Source organism: Salvia splendens, unplaced genomic scaffold (assembly GCF_004379255.2).
Source record: "Salvia splendens isolate huo1 unplaced genomic scaffold, SspV2 ctg781, whole genome shotgun sequence".
NCBI lineage: Eukaryota > Viridiplantae > Streptophyta > Magnoliopsida > Lamiales > Lamiaceae > Salvia > Salvia splendens.
This window is the reverse complement of record NW_024599457.1, coordinates 33,612-54,523: the sequence shown is the minus strand read 5'-3', so window position 1 is coordinate 54,523 and position 20,912 is coordinate 33,612. Positions and strand designations below refer to the sequence as shown.

Below are 20,912 nucleotides of genomic sequence, written 5' to 3'. Positions count from 1 at the left end.
TCATTTGTTTTTGTCATTGCAAAGAGATACAAATGAGTTTAAGCTATGTCAAGTATGACGGTAGTTATTTGTTTTATTTGACGTTTATGTCTCAAGAGTAAATGGAAATTGGTATGCTATACTATACACATCAATTCTTTTGATTCATAAATTGTTATAATCTTTTCTCAAGGAATCGTGCATTCTTTTTTTCTGACCCTACAAATGTGTGCCTTCATAGGGAAGCTTTAGCAACAATCTTCTACTCCCTCTGGAGGGTTTGTATCTGGCTGGTGATTGTCTAACGTTCTAGTTTGTGAAGAGGATGCACCATTAGAGTATGTATTATCTACATCATCTTAATAATTCTTATTTCACCAAATTAGTCAGTTACAACTATTGCGTGGGTCTTAAACACCCTATATCGCCAATGTATAAATTTGAATTCACCCCTTGCAGTGTACCTCGTTCATCTTATGCTCATCAGAGAACGTCTTTGTTGATTAAAGTGATTGCAAACCTTGATTGCTTTGTTCCTGATGTATACCAGGGTAAATGATTTAGTAATTTTCAGTTTCAATCAGGGTATGCTCCTTGATAGTAATATTTAACAACTAATAACATTTGTTTCAATCCCAGATGAGAAGGATTTGTTTCTCAACATGTTCATTTGGTTCATAGAGAAGGACTATTAGAAACTGTCAGATGACAAAGTGTCCACAGTTAGTATATGCCTGCTTCTAACTCTTCCCTTGGTTAATCAAGTAGTAGTACATATCTATATTCTAATACTCTATTGCGTGTAGGTTCACTGTTAAGTCTTTAGTTCCAGGATTTTTGAATGAAGATGATGTACAACTGCTGAAGTAATTTGAATATATGCCTTCCTTCCATGCTGAAATCGGGTATTGGTTATTTCTTCATGTTCTATCTTCTTATTTTGCAATTTAGATAATGAAACATTCTAGCAGATGGTCACAATGCTGCTTCTTATAGTTGCACTTTTTTTCTCTAATAAACTTGCTTCACTCACCATAGTTATTCATTATGTGCATGAGTGCATTTGGTATTTAATGTAATTTAAGGCTATCTAAGATTGACAATCTTCTTTGGTAGGTTATTTGTAAGTCAGTTTGAGTTCCGAATCGTTCGTGCTGCATCGGAAGATCATTTAGTCCATGTAAAACCTCTCTGGCTAACATATGGATGTCATTCATCTTTTTCCATAAATGTTAGATGCATCTGTTTTTTTTTATTCATAATCATATCTGTTTTCTTCTTGATAAGATTTTAATGAAGTTTCTTTCTTCATGCAGGAGCTTGGGAAGAGGTGGACTGCAGGAGCAACTAGCTTCCTATATTGGACTCCCGGCCCTGATAAAAAAAGAGTAGGTATATTTTTTTTGTAAGAGATCATCTCATGTTGTGATGTAGTACTTATTTTCTCTAGTGATGATAAAAGAAAACGAAAGAAATTCTCTTTTTTCTATGATATAAAACGTTTCCTTCTTTTTGCTTAAGATTTGAAAATCATGTTAATAAAAACCACGTTTAAATAACACTTAATTTGCTCGGGGTCTTGCATGTTATGCAAATGATTCACACTGTTTTGTAGGGAATAAGCTTTAGAAAAAGGAATTTTAATGCCAGAAAAGGCAGGTAGGAAGGTAAGACTGATCTTGTAAAGATGACAGGAAAGATGACAGTATATATTTAACGAAAACAATTTAATCTATCAATCAAAATTGAATGTTGGAAAGTTTCGAAGATGATCTAAATTGACAGAGTATTATGTTTTATTTCTGATAAAGATACATCGGTAGAGGTTTGCTTTCAGCATTTTGGTATGTGAGAAGGTACCAGGTTTGCAGCCGGTAGGAAATCCGAGCTTTTATTGCAGTCATCAAATCTTGGTCTTTGAGGATTCTGGTAACTCTACTTCTCATCTTTTTCTGGTGTCATTCAAACCCGTTTAATATACTCAACTTGTGATGTTTCCTACTCATACATGAGTGCCTAACTGCTGTTTATTCTTATACATGCCTGATATGTTGATTTTATAGAGAATTTAAATGTTTTTTTTGTAATTGATGTTGATTTTATAGATAATTAATTTTTTTGTAATTGACCTGTTATGATTAAGAGTAAATTTCCAAGAGGTTGTCTGCCATGGCTCTCTAATATGTGCATCTCCCTAGTTTTTAATGATTTCATACACATCACCAAATGATAAACAACATATATTAGCTTCATAAAATATCCAAAAATTTCCCTAGTACTACGCTACTTTGTACTGAGGACGAAATGCTTCCATGAACAGAGTTTCACCACTTGCTATTTGTGTATGCATGCAAGATTTTCTCTCTATTGATTGTCACTACTTTCACCACTTTTTTATGGGTTATTAGCGTAGGCTTCATTTCTCTCGAGGGTTGGTCTGCAAACTTGTTGTTGCTTACTAACTTCTGGAGAACTAGGTTTCCCGTGCTTCAGATAAAGTGACAAGAGTGTTCTTTGGTGCCCGATTTCTTGAGCTAAGGAGAGAGAACTATTCCGGTTTTGAAAAATTAATTGAAAAAGCCATAGGGCCGATCGACTGAATGATAGCTTTATGAGTTGCAATCTTGTTGATATTGGTGCATAAAAATGATTTAGGCAATAGGACAAAAAGCCTCATAATCCAAATTATCACATGCCTAACCCCACATAAACCCCTAGTGAGCCAGGTTGAGCCCAAAAGCCTAATTTCTTTGTTGAAAATTTTGAAGTCACTATATTAGCCTACTTATTATATCCATTTGTTGGCCTATATTTTCTACCCTAGTCACTAAAATTAAAATGCTAGCACATTCTTGGGAGGGTATTTATGGTGGCAAGAAAAAAGATGGAAGTCCTGGAACATTCATCAGGTGGTATTCAGTTATATTGAGATACAAAGTGAAAAAAGCTGTGTCTTCAAAGAAAAATAAAATAAAAAGGCAGCCTTTAATGTGTAAAAAAAGCGAAGGCTAGAAAAAAAGGCAGCCTTTCATGTGTAAGAAAAGCCAAGGCTAGAAAAAAAAAGGCAGCCTTTCATGTGTAAAAAAAGCCAAGGCTAGTAAAAAAAAGGCAGCCTTTCATGTGTAAAAAAGCCCAAGGCTAGTAAAAAAATAAAATAAAAGGCAGCCTTTCATGTGTAAAAAAAGCCAAGGCTAGAAAAAAAAATTGAGCAAAAAACAGAAATATGCTCAAAGATGAGATGACTTTGTTTAGATGGTAGAAAATCTCAAGTTTGGGGTGTTGAGCTGTCAGAATTTTGCACGCATTGAGTGAGATGTGAAGGATGTTGTGAAGGATGCTATGATGGATGTGTCGAGTATTAAAATGTGATAAGCTACTTAACCAAATATGATCACACCTTTACCATAAGCCCCATTACATCCAAATGAATAAGACCTTTTGATATATGCATCATATTGACTTGTGAGCGATGAATTTTACTTGAGTTTGGGAGAAAGATCTTATGTGCTTAAAATAAAGAATAGCAGGAAGAAATTCTCTTTATGAATTAGTGACGATGGTTTTGAGACTCCCAAGACATAAAATCGAACTTACATTGAAGCATTGGGATGCCTAGCTCTTAGGGAATTAGTTCGTGTACAATTCCTTGTTTCTAAAGTCTTACCCGAGAGTGAATTTGGGGGTCAACCTAATTTCTCTAAATGTTCGTGTGATTTGACGTGACTTGAAGTAGAGGATTATCTAATGTCTTGTGAATGTGGCCTATTTGTCTAACTTGATTGAGGGCGCGCAAGACTTATGTCTGGTGGTATTTGATGTCTGTGGTAATTGTTTAACTTGTTATTATACAATGGATGGAATGGAGGGTAGCGCACTACTGCTCCAGTTCAGTTTTGACCACCTCACTATTTATTCCAGTGGGTTGAAGGTATAAAGCTGCAACCAATATTTGCTTCAATGTTCAACCATTTATTTTTATAAACCTAACTTTAGTTCGATATTTAGTGTGTCATTTCATACTAAAGCCATCAATGAAAGAACTGCTGCAAAATCTCTCTGATGCTCTACACTTGTTGGTACTTGATAAAATTGGGGTTGGACTTGCTTTGTCTATTCTGAAGAACATGATATATTCACTATGCCTGGATGTGTTGTTTGTTATTCTCTTCTTTGTACATACATTTAGATATAATTTTTTGTTTAGTTGTAGGAAGTGGAATACATACAACAGTTTATTATTTTTATCTCCTTGGAATTCTTCTACATGTTGCACTAAACCTGTAACCCTTTTCTTGGTTGTATGCTGGAAAAACTTTCCGTTTGAGTCGGATTACAGAGCAATCATGCTGCTTTGAGGCTACTGAGATAATTCAGCATATTCTAGTGTTACTCGTAGTCGATTTGAAGGCCTCTCTAAGCATTTAAATTCATTCTTGCAAATGTTATCTCTTGTGCAACTAAGGTGTTTTCCGTGATAGTTCCTAGTGCATAAATAGACTAGAAAGTACTTAGTCGATCAGAAGGTCGAGGGTGGTAGGGGACTGAGTTCTTAACATAAAAAAACGGGTGGAAAGGGTGGAAAATTGAAGGCACAAGTATATTTATTGATTTTTGAGCTAGCTTTGCTTGATCTTCTTCCTCTTGGTTGTTGCACCTATATTTTTCTACTTATTTAATTCATTCTTTGCTACATTTTGCAGATTTAAAATTAACCTATTAAATATAATACTCCATATTTTTGTGAGTTATACAGTGCCTGACGTTTTTTCTACTTTTTTCTAATCCACTGTTTGCTGTCTTACTGCTATATAAATAACACATACATAGTATCCTATTTTTCTGTCTCATATGCCTGTACAAATATGTGCTATATTAGTGTTTCTTTGATATATAACTCCCATTATTGTCAAATCTTGCATCTTAATATCTGTTTTTACAGGCTCATTCCCAAGTACTTACTAGACACATTTCCTTTTTTACTTTGGCATTAGGTTTGTTGTACTTTCATCTAAAAAAGAAATCATGGGCCTTGGAAGCTGGTTGAGCAGTCAATTGGGTCTATAACAAATGTTTATAGCATTTACCGTACAATAAGCATTGCAATATCTGCACTTTGAGAAGATTTTGCCTTTTATACATATGCAGTTTTCAGTTTCTCATTTTGCCCTACTGTTAACATGGGCAATTGTTTTGTATAGGTTCTTGCATTGCTGAAAAAATGTTTGGTATAGATTCAAGAGAGTTAAATGCTCCCTCCGAGGCAAGTTACCCGAAGGGCCAACTGGAACGTAATACAAAGCGCTTGGCAGATGTCGTCTCAGATGCTTCAAATTTTCAGTCATTCATTATGATAAACTTTGTAAGCTTTCCATCTGTACAACTAATTTTAAAATCTTATAGTCCTATAGATTTCATGGTAAGGTTTCACGATTGAAGGTCGAAAAGACTTAAAGCATGATATCTGAGTTTCTTAGAAAATATCTTTGCTTATGTGAACACAGTAATGATGTGCCTGAAGAGATTTTGAGATCAAATTGCTTGTTTTAACAAATGGATGCTAATTTTATGAAATTTAATTTCAAATGAAACGGTAAGAGTTTGAGCACCTGCAATAACTTAGACTTAATGATCACCTCCATGCTTATCTTATCTTGAATGTTTGTACTATGTAGTCTGGGGACAATCTTATTTGTATTTTGCATGTTATTTGCTGGTAAATTTCTTTACTTAAACCTAACCAACTAATTTTTTTTGCTGATATTTTGAGAAATGGAATAAAGAGGGCTTCCTAAACTCTAGTTGCTATATTCACAAGTCACTTAGCACTAGAATGAGTTTGTAAGTTTACCAGCATATTTTTGTCATTTTGATCGTCTAATTGAAAAACTACCACGAACTGTTCAAGTGACTTCATTTCCTCATTTGGTTTTTGTCATTGCAAAGAGATACAAATGATTAGTAAGAAGAGTTTAAGCTATTTGTCAATGTATGATGGTCAGTTATTTTTTTCATCTGACGTTTTTGTCTCAAGAGTAAATGGAAATTGGTATGCTATACTATACACATCAATTCTTTTGATTCATCAATTGTTATAATCTTTTCTCAAGGAAATCGTGCATTTTTTTTCTGACCATACAAATGTGTTCCTTAATAGGGAAGCTTTAGCAACAATCTTTCTACTCCCTCTGGAGAGTTTGTTTCTGGCTGGTGCTCGTCTGACATTCTAGTTTGTGAAGAGGATGCACCATTAATGTATGTATTACCTACATCATCTTAATAATTCTTATTTCACCAAATTAGTCAGTTACAACTATTGCGTGGGTCTTAAACACCCTATATCGCCAATGTATAAATTTGAATTCACCCCTTGCAGTGTACCTCGTTCATCTAATGCTCATCAGAGAACGTCTTTGTTGATTAAAATGATTGCAAACCTTCATTGCTTTGTTCCTGATGTATACCAGAGTAAAATGATTTAGTAATTTTCGGTTTCAATCAGGGTATGCTGCTTGATAGTAATATTTAACAAGTAATAACATTTGTTTCAATCCCAGATGAGAAGGATCTGTTTCTCAACATGTTCATTCGGGTCATAGAGAAGGACTATTAGAAACTGTCAGATGGCAAAGTGTCCACAGTTAGCAATAACTTGTGTATGCCTGCTTCTAATTCTTCCCTTGGTTAATCAAGTAGTAGTACATATCTATATTCTAATACTCTATTGCATGTAGGTTCACTGTTATGTCATGCAGAGTCTTTAGTTCCAGGATTTTTGAATGAAGATGATGTACAACTGCTGAGGTAATTTGAATATATGCCTTCCTTCCATGCTGTAATCGGACATTGATTATTTCTTCATGTCCTATATTTCTTATTTTGCAATTTAGATAATGAAACATTCTAGCAGATGGTTACAGTGCTGCTTGTAGCTGCACTTTATTTTTTCTTTAATAAACTTGCTTGACTCACCATAGTTATTCATTATGTGCATGATTGCATTCTCTACTTTTTTAAGTACTGCCTGCTTGTTTCGGAAAATCTAAGATTGACAATCTTCTTTGCTCGGGGTCATCTTATGTAACTTTTTAAATATGATTTGCAAATGATTCACACTGTTTTTGTAAGAGATCATCTTATGTTAATTTTCTGGTGCTGTAGTACTTACCTTTTCTAGTGATGATAAAAGAAAACAAAAGAAATTCTCTTTTTTCTATGATATAAAACTTTTCCTTCCTTTCACTTAAGATTTGAAAATCATGTTAAAAACCACGTTTAAATAACACTTAATTTGCTTGGGGTCTTATATGATTTGCAAATGATTCAAACTGTTTTGTAGGGAATACGCTTCATAAAAAGGAATTTTAGTGCCAGAAAAGGAAGGTAGGAAGGTAAGACTGATCTTGTAAAGATGACAGGAAAGATGGTAGTATATATTTAAAGAAAACAATTTAATCGATCACTCAAAATTAAATGTTGGAATGTTTCGAAGATGATCTAAATTGACAGAGTATTATGTTTTTTTTTATTCTGATAAAGATACAATGGTAGAGGTTTGTTTTCAGCATTTTGGTATGCGAGAAGGAACCAGTTTCCAGCAGGTGGGAAATCCGAGCTTTTATTGTAGTCGTCAAATCCTGGGTCTTGTGAATGTGCTTATTTGTCTAAGTTGTTTGAGGGCGAGCAAGACTTCTGTTTTGGGGGTATTTGATGTGTGTGGTTAATTTAACTTGTTATTATACAATGAATGGAATGGAGGGTAGCATACTACTACTCCAGTTCAATTTTGACCACCTCACTATTAATTCCAGTGAGTTGAAGGGTATAAAGCTGCAACTAATATTTGTATTTTTATAAACCTAACTTTAGTTCGATATTTAGTGTCATTTCATACTAAAGCCATCAATGAAGAACTACTGCAAAATCTTTCTGATGCTCTACACTTGTCGGTACCTGATAAAATTAGGGTTGGATTTCTTTGTCTAATTTTGAAGAACACGATATCTTCACGATACCAGGATGTGTGATTAGTTATTCTCTTCTTTGTACATACATTTAGATATAATTTTTTGTTTAGTTGTAGGAAGTGGAATACATACAACAGTCTATTATTTTTGTATCCTTGGAATTCTTCTACCTGTTGCACTAAACCTGTAACCCTTTTCTTGGCTGTGTATCCTTGGAATTCTTCTACCTGTTGCACTAAACCTGTAACCCTTTTCTTGGCTGTATGCAGGAAAGAATTTCTGTTTGATTTAGATTACTGAGCTGTGTGCCAATTCTGCTGCGTTTGAGGCTACTGATATAATTTAGCATATTCTCGTGTCACTCTTAGTTGATTTGAAGGCCTCTATAAGCATTTAGATTCATTCTACTTGAAGGCCTCTCTAAGCATTTAGTTTCATTTTTTCAAAATGTTATCTCTTGTGCAACTAAGGTGTTTTCTGTGATAGTTCCTAGTGCATAAATAGAGTAGAATGTACTTGGTCGATCTGAAGGTCGGGGGTGGTAGGTGGAGTTTTTAACTTATAAGAAACGGGGGGAAGGTGTGGAAAACAGAAGGCACAAGTCTATTTATTGATTTTTGACCTTGCTTTGCGTGGTCTTCTGCTTCCTAGTTGTTGCGCCTATATTTTTATATTTATTTTATTCATTATTTGCTGCCTTTTGCAGCTAATTATTGAACTGTTACATATATTAAATTTATGTTTGTTTGACTGACGTTTTTCATCTTTTTCTAATCCACCTTTTGCTACCTTGCAGCATAATTAATTAATACATACATAGCATCCTACTTTTCTTTGTCTATGCCGTGTACAAATATGTGAAATATTAGTGTTTCTTTGATATGTATACCCATCGATTGTGCAATCTTGGCTTCTTAATATATCTGTTAACTAGACACATTTCCTTTTTACTTTGGCATTCAGTTTGCTGTACTTGCATCTAAAAAGAAATCATGGGCCTTGGAAGCTGGTTGAGCACCCAATTAGTGTCACGTAAAGATACTTTCTATGAGGTTAGTGTTGCCACTACTGTGGCAGGGTGACTGAATTTTAATATTTTTGCAATGCCGGAATGGAAACTGCAGCTTGTTGTTACTATGTAGTAAATACTTCAATTACAATGGATGGAATCTAGACTACTTCGATTTCTATATATTTAGTCAAGTTCCTCAACAATTTAATTTGACTTAATATCTCTTATATGCCAGTTAAGCAGTTTAATACGTAGTCTACTATATTTGAGTTTGTTATCTTTATTGTCCGTTTGATGATTATGATTGATACAACAAATTTTGGTTTACAAATTAGTAGCATTGTAAAATACTATTCAACCTAACTAAGTTGAATATTACCCTGTTATAATCAGTTTGTCTATAATGTTTATCCTTTGTGAATGCTTCTGCTTCAGGATCAGTCATTAAACATCAATGTGTGACTCACCGTACATGGGGTATTGCTTTACGTGCTATTTTAGATGCTTTGAGGAAGCCTGCAGATTCAGAAATTTGTTCCTTCCTAGTTTATCAGTTAATGTTATTATTGTGAATTTCAGTCTTACCTTGGATTTATAACATTCTGATGTTTTCCTTTGAGAGTATGGCATTGGAGCAGTTTGTGGACCATCTCATTGAGTGGCCACAGTATAGAGAGGGCACTCAACAGTATTTCAGCGGCTTATACTGAACCTGATGGTGGCCATAGTGCCAATACTGCTCACCGACGCGGTCATATTCAATCTTCAGCTCCACATATAGAGGTATTAAACATGTTATTTTATCTTCCTGTTAAGTAGTTGAACCAGCATATGAGAAACAGATGACTATTTCTTAGAAAACATGACAAAAGTGCTATCTCGATGTCATCTTTCAAATCGTCTTCCCACATGCCTATATGTGGTTTCTGGTTTCACCTTGTCTATGTGGTTGTGGATAATACTTCTACTCCAAGTGATTTGCGTGAACTCATGATCACTGCAATTTTGTCCTTTTGGTTTCAAATTGCACGCCCACAATTTTCTCTGATTGGACCCAACAGCATTTTGTCTCGATTAGCAATTCCCTCTTTGATCCCAGTGCAAAAGAGACCACCAAGTTCTCTGAGTTCACTCCTAATTACATGAAGCCATCACAACACACCTACCCTTCCTAAGGCAAGTAATAGTGTCTTTGTATACTTTGATGTAGTTGACTTGATACTTTTTCTATTTTTACCTTGTTTTGACTGTATTTTTGAGAGCTAATCTACTCAAAACCCACAATGCAGTCACTCAGTGGTGCTTTGCTGTCAATACAATCTGCCTCATCGGATTTACCACGGTCGTCTAGATCAACCTCAGCAACTAAATTATCAGGTTTAACTATGCTACTCTCTCTCGCTGTGTGCTTTATGGATTACATTAACATTGGGACTGGTTTTACAACTATGAGAAGAGAAACTCCCGTAGAGGTGATTGGATGTAGCTGTCTTATAAATTTTAAGTCTCTGTTTACAGGTTATCTTGATCCTTTTGGGTTTCCCTTGCTTTTACTCAGGATTTTCTTCCTTGTTATGAGTTAGCAATTACAAGTTCTATTAATAGCACATTTAACTTTAACCCACTAGTTAACTAAAATCTCACACTTCTGAATTCTTTCTCAATTCCCGGTTACTTTCTCGTTTTCCTTTTCCCCTTTTGTTTCTTTATTATTTGCCTTGTCACTGTGACATATTTATTAATTAAGGAGTAGTGGGGCAATGTAGGTGTTCTGATTCTGGTTCCGACCGTCAAGAACTTAAAAGTTATCGTCTCTGAAAATATTTCCTTATACATGGCTGCTATCTCCCACCTAAAATCTAAAGCTTTATCTATTATGAGTGCACTTTCCAATTAAGATAAGTTGATATATGTCTTTAAATCTTAGAGCTGCTGGTAAAGTTAGCACACCTTAAAATATTTATGTGCTTGTAGTTGTGCTTGGTGTTGTTGTATGAACAGACCCTTAATTCTTTAAAGTAAGTATGAATTTTTCTACTGCAGCTTTTGCAACACTGTGAAGTTGAAAGTGTATCATACCTGGATGAGGTGGCCAGCAACACTGCAACTCAAGATATGGCACACTCTGTTGGACTAGAGGTATTGGTTTCTAAAATCAAAGCATCATGCAGTTATTGTCATAACTGTAGAGAGATACATGTTCATTGCATTTATAATAGAAAAAGATTTCCCAGACCCTTTAGATCTATTGTTACAATTACATTGAAAAAACAAGTTTTGTACTCTGAAAATAAACTGAATTATTTTCCAACTTTTTCATGTGATTTTTAACTACTTATTAGTAATGCCTTGTACTTGTGCTTGGTGTGGTTGTATAAACAGACCCTTAATTCTATAAAGTAAGTGTGATTTTTTCTGCTGCAGTTTTTGCAACTCTGTGAAGCTGAAAGTGTATCATACCTGGATGAGTTGGCCAGCAATGGCAACTCAGGATATGGCAAAGTTTGTTGGACTCGAGGTATTGGTTTCTAAAATCGAAGCATCATGCAGTTTTTATCATAACTCTCAGAGAGATAAATGTTCATTGCATTTATAATAGTAAAAGATTTCCCAGACCCTTTTAATCTATTGTTACAATTACATTGAAAAACCAACAAGTTTTGTACAACCTTTTCTTGTGATTTTTAACTAATTAGTAATGCCTAGCCGCAATTGGTCTATAACATTGTTTGTAGTATTTACTGTACATTAAGCATTGCAATATCTGCACTTTGAGAAAGATTTTGCGTGCTATACATATAAGCAGTTGTCATTTTATTCATTTTGCCTTACTTGGTGCTATCATGGTCATTTGTTTTGTATAGGTTCCTGCATTCAAGACACTCCAATAACTCCCTCCAATAACTCCCTCCAAGGCAAGTTACCAGAAGGGGCAACTTGAGCTTAATACAAAGCTCTTGACAAATGCCGTCTTATATGCTTCAAATTATCTCATTCATCATGAAGTGTGTATGTATTTTGTGTAGTGCAGGCATTGTGTAATGTTTTTTTGTATGTATGTGTAAAGTGTGTATTTGTGTAGTGCAAGCAGTGTGTATATTTTATGTATTTTGTGTATAGTGTATGTATGTAGTGCAGTGTGTTTTGTTGTGTGCGGATGCTATGTGTATTTTGTGTATAGTGTGTGAATTTTAGGTGTAGTGTATTTTGTGTATAGTGTGTGAATTTTACGTGTAATGTATAATATGTTTAGGAATACTTTTGGCAGTGTATGTATACTTTATGTGAAGTGTGTGCAGTGCATGTATATTGTGTGTATAGTATACATTGAGTATATTTTGTGTTTTTTTTGTAGTGTGTTCAGTTTGTTTTTATGTACGAGTGTATATTTTGTGTATAGTTCAAGTATGATGTACAATATATGTAGTGTGCATCTATGTTTGCAACGCATGTATTTTGTTTATACGTGCGTGTGCAGCGCATGGATTTTGTGTATTGTGTGTGTAGTATGTCTATAATATCTTGCGTGTGTATGGTCCGTATAGAATGTGTGTTTTTTTGGGTAGTAAGCAACATGTGCGTGGTTAATGTTTGTAGTATGTGCGACGTATGTATAAATTGTGTATTGTATAGTGTATAAAAAGTGTATTTTGTCTATATATTGTGCGTGGTATATATACTTTGTGTGCAATTTGAACTTTGTGTTATGATATATAGTATGCATATAGTACGTAATGTGTATCAAGAGTGTGTTATTTTTTGTTTAGTGCGTAGTATGTTCATTTTATGTAGATATAGTGTGTATGTGTTTTATTTATATTGTCTTTGTGTTTTTTTTGTACCGTGGTTAATGTTTGTAGTATGTGCGACGTATGTATAAATTGTGTATTGTATAGTGTATAAAAAGTGTATTTTGTCTATATATTGTGTGTAAAGTGTGTTATTTTCTTTTGTGTGTGTGTGTGTTTATTTTGTGAATTGCGTACTAGTTCGTATTTTGTGTATAATGCGTGTGGTATGTGCAATCCATTTAGCGTGTAGTGTATTTTATTTATATTGTGTTTATGTATTTCATCGTCCATTTAATGTGTAGTGTATTTTATTTATACTATGTTTAATGTTTATAATATGTGGTATGTATGTATAAATATAGTATTTTATATGTACATTTATTGTATAGTGTATATAAATATGTGCAGCATATGTATACTAAGTGGTGTTTCTATAATGTTTGTATTCTCTGTATTTATTTTGTATATAGTGTGTGTAGTGATTGTTTAATATGTATGTGTATAAAGTGTGCGTATTTGAGTGTTGTATATACTTTGTACTTTGTGCTATCATGTATTGTATGTATATGTAGTGTGTTTTGTTGTGTGCAGACACTTTGTGTATTTTGTGTATAGTGTGTGAATTTTACGTGTAGTGTATTTTGTGTATAGTGTGAATTTTACGTGCAATGTATAATATGTTTAGGAATACTTTTTGTAGTGTATGTATACTTTGTGTGAAGTGTGTGCAGTGCATGTATATTGTGTGTATTGTATACATTGAGTATATTTTGTTATTTTTTTTGTAGTGTGTTCAATTTGTTTATTGTGTACGAGTGTATATTTTGTGTATAGTTTAAGTATGATGTACAATATATGTAAGTGTGCATCTATGTTTGCAACGCATGTATTTTGTTTATGCGTGCGTGTGCAGCGCATGAATTTTGTGTATAGTGTGTGTAGTATGTCTATAATGTCTTGCGTGTGTATGGTCTATATTGAATGTGTGTTTTTTTGTGTAGTAAGCAGCATGTGCGTTGTATGTATATTGTGTGTGGTATATATACTTTGTGTGCAATTTGAACTTTGTGTTATGATATATAGTATGCATATAGTACGTAATGTGTATCAAGAGTGTGTGTTATTTTTTGTTTAGTGCGTAGTATGTTCATTTTATGTAGATATAGTGTGTATGTGTTTTATTATATTGTCTTTGTTTTTTTTTACCGTGGTTAATGTTTGTAGTATGTGCGACATATGTATAAATTGTGTATTTATAGTGTATAAAGTGTATTTTGTCTATATATTGTGTGTAAAGTGTGTTATTTTCTTTTGTGTGTGTCTATTTTGTGAATTGCGTACTAGTGTGTATTTTGTGTATAATGCGTGTGGTATGTGCAATCCATTTAGCGTGTAGTGTATTTTATTTATATTGTGTTTATGTATTTCATCGTCCATTTAATGTGTAGTGTATTTTATTTATACTATGTTTAATGTTTATAATATGTGGTATGTATGTATAAATATAGTATTTTATATGTACATTTGTTGTATAGTGTATATAAATATGTGCAGCATATGTATACTAAGTGGTGTTTCTATAATGTTTGTATTCTCTGTATTTATTTAGTGTATATATTTTGTGTATAGTGTGTGTAGTGATTGTTTAATATGTATGTGTATAAAGTGTGCGTATTTGAGTGTTGTATATACTTTGTACTTTGTGCTATCATGTATTGTATGTATATGTAGTGTGTTTTGTTGTGTGCAGACACTATGTGTATTTTGTGTATAGTGTGTGAATTTTACGTGTAGTGTATTTTGTGTATAGTGTGAATTTTACGTGTAATGTATAATATGTTTAGGAATACTTTTTGTAGTGTATGTATACTTTGTGTGAAGTGTGTGCAGTGCATGTATATTGTGTGTATAGTATACATTGAGTATATTTTGTTATTTTTTTTGTAGTGTGTTCAGTTTGTTTATTGTGTACGAGTGAATATTTTGTGTATCGTTTAAGTATGATGTAAGTGTGCATCTATGTTTGCAACGCATTTATTTTGTTTATGCGTGCGTGTGCAGCGCATGAATTTTGTGTATAGTGTGTGTAGTAAGTCTATAATGTCTTGCGTGTGTATGGTCTGTATAGAATGTGTGTTTTTTTTGTAGTAAGCAGCATGTGCGTTGTATGTATATTGTGTGTGGTATATATACTTTGTGTGCAATTTGAACTTTGTGTTATGATATATAGTATGCATATAGTACGTAATGTGTATCAAGAGTGTGTGTTATTTTTTGTTTAGTGCGTAGTATGTTCATTTTATGTAGATATAGTGTGTATGTGTTTTATTATATTGTCTTTGTTTTTTTTTTACCGTGGTTAATGTTTGTAGTATGTGCGACATATGTATAAATTGTGTATTTATAGTGTATAAAGTGTATTTTGTCTATATATTGTGTGTAAAGTGTGTTATTTTCTTTTGTGCGTGTCTATTTTGTGAATTGCGTACTAGTGTGTATTTTGTGTATAATGCGTGTGGTATGTGCAATCCATTTAGCGTGTAGTGTATTTTATTTATATTGTGTTTATGTATTTCATCGTCCATTTAATGTGTAGTGTATTTTATTTATACTATGTTTAATGTTTATAATATGTGGTATGTATGTATAAATATAGTATTTTATATGTACATTTGTTGTATAGTGTATATAAATATGTGCCGCATATGTATACTAAGTGGTGTTTCTATAATGTTTGTATTCTCTGTATTTATTTAGTGTATATATTTTGTGTATAGTGTGTGTAGTGATTGTTTAATATGTATGTGTATAAAGTGTGCGTATTTGAGTGTTGTATATACTTTGTACTTTGTGCTATCATGTATTGTATGTATATGTAGTGTGTTTTGTTGTGTGCAGACACTATGTGTATTTTGTGTATAGTGTGTGAATTTTACGTGTAGTGTATTTTGTGTATAGTGTGAATTTTACTTGTAATGTATAATATGTTTAGGAATACTTTTTGTAGTGTATGTATACTTTGTGTGAAGTGTGTGCAGTGCATGTATATTGTGTGTATAGTATACATTGAGTATATTTTGTTATTTTTTTGTAGTGTGTTCTGTTTGTTTATTGTGTACGAGTGAATATTTTGTGTATCGTTTAAGTATGATGTAAGTGTGCATCTATGTTTGCAACGCATGTATTTTGTTTATGGGTGCGTGTGCAGCGCATGAATTTTGTGTTTAGTGTGTGTAGTATGTCTATAATGTCTTGCGTGTGTATGGTCTGTATAGAATGTGTGTTTTTTTGTGTAGTAAGCAGCATGTGCGTTGTATGTATATTGTGGGTGGTATATATACTTTGTGTGCAATTTGAACTTTATGTTATGATATATAGTATGCATATAGTACGTAATGTGTATCAAGAGTGTGTTATTTTTTGTTTAGTGCGTAGTATGTTCATTTTATGTAGATATAGTGTGTATGTGTTTTATTTATATTGTCTTTGTGTTTTTTTTGTACCGTGGTTAATGTTTGTAGTATGTGCGACGTATGTATAAATTGTGTATTGTATAGTGTATAAAAAGTGTATTTTGTCTATATATTGTGTGTAAAGTGTGTGTGTGTTTATTTTGTGAATTGCGTACTAGTGTGTATTTTGTGTATAATGCGTGTGGTATGTGCAATCCATTTAGCGTGTAGTGTATTTTATTTATATTGTGTTTATGTATTTTATCGTCCATTTAATGTGTAGTGTATTTTATTTATACTATGTTTAATGTTTATAGTATGTGGTACGTATGTATAAATATAGTATTTTATATGTACATTTGTTGTATAGTATATATTAATATGTGTAGCATATGTATACTAAGTGGTGTTTCTATAATGTTTGTATTTTCTGTATTTATTTTGTGTATTGTGATTGTTTAATATGTATGTGTATAAAGTGTGCGTATTTGAGTGTTGTATATACTTTGTACTTTGTGCTATGATGTTATTTTTTTATATTATGTAGTATGGTTATTGGTGTATAGTGTGTGCTTGTGTGTTTTATTTATTGTGTTTGTGATTTATTTATAACGTGTTTAATGTTTGTAGTATGTAACACGTATGTATAAATTGTGTATTTATTTGTGCATTTATTGTGTAGTGTATTTTATGCATGTATTTGTAGTGCGTGAGCTATATGTGCGTAGTGCGTGTGCTATGTGTGCGTGTGTGTTTTATTTATTGTGTTTGTGTATTTTACTTATACCGTGTTTAATATTCGTAGTATGTAACACGTATGTATAAATTGTGTATTTTATTTGTGCATTTGTTGGGTAGTGTATAAATAGTGAATTTTATGTATGTATTTGTAGTATGTGTATTTCGTGTATAATGTGTATAGTATGTGCAATCCATGTAGTGTTTGTGTGTTTTATTTATGTCGTGTTTGTGTGTTTTATTTATATTGTGTTTAATGTTTGTAAAGTATGTGCCACGTATGTATACTAAGTCTAGTGTATTTATCATATTTGTATAGTATGTGCCACTTATTATCTGGGGTGCTGAAACCAATTGCTGAAGATGGACATTTATTCATTAGTACAACAGCCGTAGCTGCAGCTTCCCCCCATAAACTTTTAGGTAATCCAGATTCCAAAAGCATAAATCTTACTCTCTCAAGTATAGTCTTGTTGGCCCTCTCTGCCACACCGTTCTGTTGGGAATTATTAGGCATGGTTCTATGCCTTTTAATCCCCTTCACTTTCTTCCTCACTTTCTTCAGAGTTGGCATCTATAACCCAGACTTGATCAATTCTTTCAGTCCAGAGAGGTTCACATGTCCCAGCCTCTTGTGCCAGATCTTAAGCTCCAGCTTCTCTGTGAGATTCACTTCATTACATATGGCCTTTGACTGCAGATAGTATAGATTGTTCTATCTCTTAGCCTGCATCACGACCTTCCCATCTTTCATCACCTTCATAATTCCATTTCTTTAAGCAAACTCAAATCCCTTGTTTTCTAGAATCCCCAAAGATATCAGGTTCCTTTTGAGTTCTGGAATATATCTCACCTCTATGAGAATTCTGAAAGTTCCATCTTCCATGATGAACTTCACTTTCCCCTTTCCTTTAACCTGACATATATGATCATTTCCCAGAAGCACTGAGCCATCAGATTCCTTAACATCCATGATCCAGTCTCTGTTTGAGGTCATGTGAAAACTACAACCAGAGTCCATCACCCATGAATTTGACATCTTCCTATCTGTGACATTAATAACATGTGCCACTTCAATATGCTCAGTGACATCTGATGTATCTGGAGCATTCTTTTCTTCTGCCAACTTCTTCTTAAGTGCATAGCAATCTTTCTTGAGGTGCCCGGGCTTCTTGCAATGATGGCATGATCTAGTCTCCTTCCCATTAGCTCCATTATTATCCTTCCAAGATTTCTTCTGAGACTTCTTCTTCCCAGACTTCTTGGTACCATGCTTGACATTCAGACTTTCTGCTGCAACATCAACAGGTTTGGAGCTTGATTTCTGAACTTCTTTGAGCTTCAAGGCAGAATACACTTCTTCATATGTTATCTTTGAATCCCTACCCAAGAGAATCGCATCTTTAAACTGCTCATAGCAACTGGGGAGTGAATTCAATAGCATCATAGCCTTGTCTTCATCCTTGATCTTCTCATCTATCATCTCTAGATCATCCACACACTTCCCAAACTCCTCCAATTTCTCAAGAACACTCTTACTCTCCAAAATCTTGAAAGTAAAAAGTTTCTGCTTCAAATAGAGGCGATTCGCCATTGACTTGGTCATATACAATGACTCAAGTTTTTCCCAAACATCAGATGTCGTCTCCTCCTTGGAGACTTCCCTCAACACTCTGTCACTTAAGCTCAAGATCAAGGTGTTGTATGCCTTATCTTGGAGCTCCTGATTCTTCGCCGTTGCCTTCTCATCCGCATTATCGGCCTTGGCATCGCCGCCTCCTCTCAAGATCTCCCAAAGTCCTTGCTGCATCATAACTGCCTTGATCTTCAATTTCCACAGCATGAAATGGTTGCTTCAGGTGAACTTCTCCATCTCAAATTTCGCGGTCGATATCGCAATCAAATTCCCACAGACGGCGTCAATTTGTAATCGCTGATGCCGATTGAAATCAAATGGAAACGAAAAACAACATCAAAAATTCACAGCACATTACGAGATACGTGGTTCGGTGTTACCACCTACGTCCACGGAGAAGATTGATCACTTTATTCACTATCACTCAAGATTCGATTACAGAAGTAGAACGCAATCAATACACACTCAAATCACCACAATCTCTCAATCTCTCTCTATCTCTCGGATGAATATTGAAGAGCATGGTAATTTCACAACTGTGAAAGTGTGACTAATCTAACTGATTAACTAACTAAGAAAACAGAACAATGGAGATGCACATATACTCCCCACAGCTTACGGTTTCAGCTCAAACTGATTTGAGCTGGTTCATCTCCCAAACCTTTTAAGCCCCCTTTCTTTTCCTTATTTGCAAATCAGTCCCTCAACTCAATAAGTTGTTCAATTGCTCCCACAACTTCCAACAGAGCTCTACTCACGTAGATACAAAAGACCTCTAGGAAAGACATGGAACACGCAAATGGTGTGCTTCAAGCACGATTCATTATCATCAAGGGTGTGGGACGTATGTGGTACAATGATGCCCTTGTTGATATCATGTACGCGTACATTATGATCCACAACATGATTAAAGAAGATTAATAAATCGATAGCTCTATTTGGACAGACGAAGAGACGATTAATTTCTCGACTACAAGTGACCCTTCAACTAAAGGTGCTCCTATGGATTTTCGAGCGTGTTTAGCTTCTTGTGATTTTAACCTGTAATAAAAAAGCAACATGACCAACTCCAACAATATCTAGTCAGAAGAAATTTGGGCACGGCCCGCGGAGGCGTAGCGCAATCAGCAATATAGGGGCAGATCTTGCTGCAAGAAATTTGGGCACGCTTCAAGACCACGCAGATGGCGCCCTCATAGCATTTAGCAATCGAGCCAGCCCTCTTTATGATTGTCAGTTTGTCACTGAAATGGAATAAGTTAGGGGTGAAAATTTGAATTAGAAATAAAATAAATAAATTTAGACGATCTCCATAATTCGGTAATGTCAGAAGAGTCGTGTATCGGAATTTTACTCGATAAATTATGCGCCATCTAGAAAAACTGTTGTTGGTGAGCAAGTCCCCTACTGGAAAACTCATGAGGATTCATCGAATTTCCCTACTTTGACCTTCTTAGTAAGAAGCCTTAGACTTGTTTATTATATTTTAATAAATAAACAATTATATTATATTATTTATTCTCATAATTAGGTAAACAAGTGGACGTGGCATTTCTCGTATACATGCACAAGCAGACTGTACGAAGGCATGTCCGCTCAAAGCATCTGTTAGTATACAAACCCCAACATCAGAGTCCTACGCCTCTCTATAAATAGCAAGCCAAGCGCGAGTAGGAGGGGGGCGCACAGAGAGAGAAACACATTCTTGATTTCAGCTCTTTTCAAGGGCTGAAATGGGAGCTCCCATCACTCAACACTCCTGAATTCTGTCACTCAAGCACTTGGTCTTAGTTTAGTTTAGTTTAGTTTAGCAGTGTGGTGGTGTTAGTTTTATCAGCTCTATATTTGGGTTCTGCAATTCTGCTTCAAGAAGAAGCTATGAAACAAATTCTACCTTAGTTCTGTTTACTTTTAGTTTATGCTTGACGTTCAGATTCGGATGTGTTGATGTAGTCTTTTCAGTTTATTAATCTATGTTTTGTGGAAGTTTGATCTACTTTTGATTTCATATTTACGATGCATATCTTAGCTCAAGTATTTTGTTGCGGTTTGAATTGGTTAGATCTGAGTTTTGATTTATGTTCTGTCTAATTGCGAAGAAAATTATGGATGAAGTGTTTTAGGATGTTTAGATCTGATAGTTTCTTATTTACGTGAAGTGTTGATAATTCCGCATGATTATGGATGAAGTGTTGATAATTCCGCATGATGAAGTGTTGATAATTCCGCATGACGAAGAAAATTATGGATGAAGTGTTGATAATTTCGCATGATTATGGGTTAATTTCTTATTTACGTGAGTGCAGTTTAGTTCTTAGGGGTAGATTTAAATTTACAAGT

General features: G+C 34.1%; 3 long non-coding RNA genes across 9 annotated transcripts; all 3 read left to right on the top strand.

The window, feature by feature from the left end:
• The first annotated feature begins 276 nt into the window (after positions 1-276).
• LOC121791334 lies at positions 277-1,372 on the top strand. Its single transcript, XR_006048523.1, has 6 exons — positions 277-317; positions 439-530; positions 619-701; positions 786-884; positions 1,096-1,159; positions 1,296-1,372. It is a non-coding gene; the product is annotated as an uncharacterized LOC121791334 (long non-coding RNA).
• Positions 1,373-1,659: 287 nt separating this feature from the next.
• Positions 1,660-10,134, top strand: LOC121791332. Of its 7 annotated transcripts, none has more exons than XR_006048520.1 (9): positions 1,660-1,908; positions 5,178-5,338; positions 6,134-6,231; positions 6,534-6,632; positions 6,711-6,780; positions 7,316-7,367; positions 8,907-8,995; positions 9,391-9,738; positions 10,017-10,128. It is a non-coding gene; the product is annotated as an uncharacterized LOC121791332 (long non-coding RNA). The 7 variants fall into 7 exon arrangements; XR_006048518.1 differs by adding an exon at positions 6,353-6,434 and having other exon boundaries at positions 8,907-9,738; XR_006048517.1 differs by adding an exon at positions 6,353-6,444 and having other exon boundaries at positions 8,907-9,738.
• A 107-nt stretch (positions 10,135-10,241) lies between these two features.
• Positions 10,242-12,059, top strand: LOC121791335. Its single transcript, XR_006048524.1, has 4 exons — positions 10,242-10,332; positions 10,999-11,094; positions 11,380-11,473; positions 11,820-12,059. It is a non-coding gene; the product is annotated as an uncharacterized LOC121791335 (long non-coding RNA).
• Positions 12,060-20,912: the final 8,853 nt, after the last annotated feature.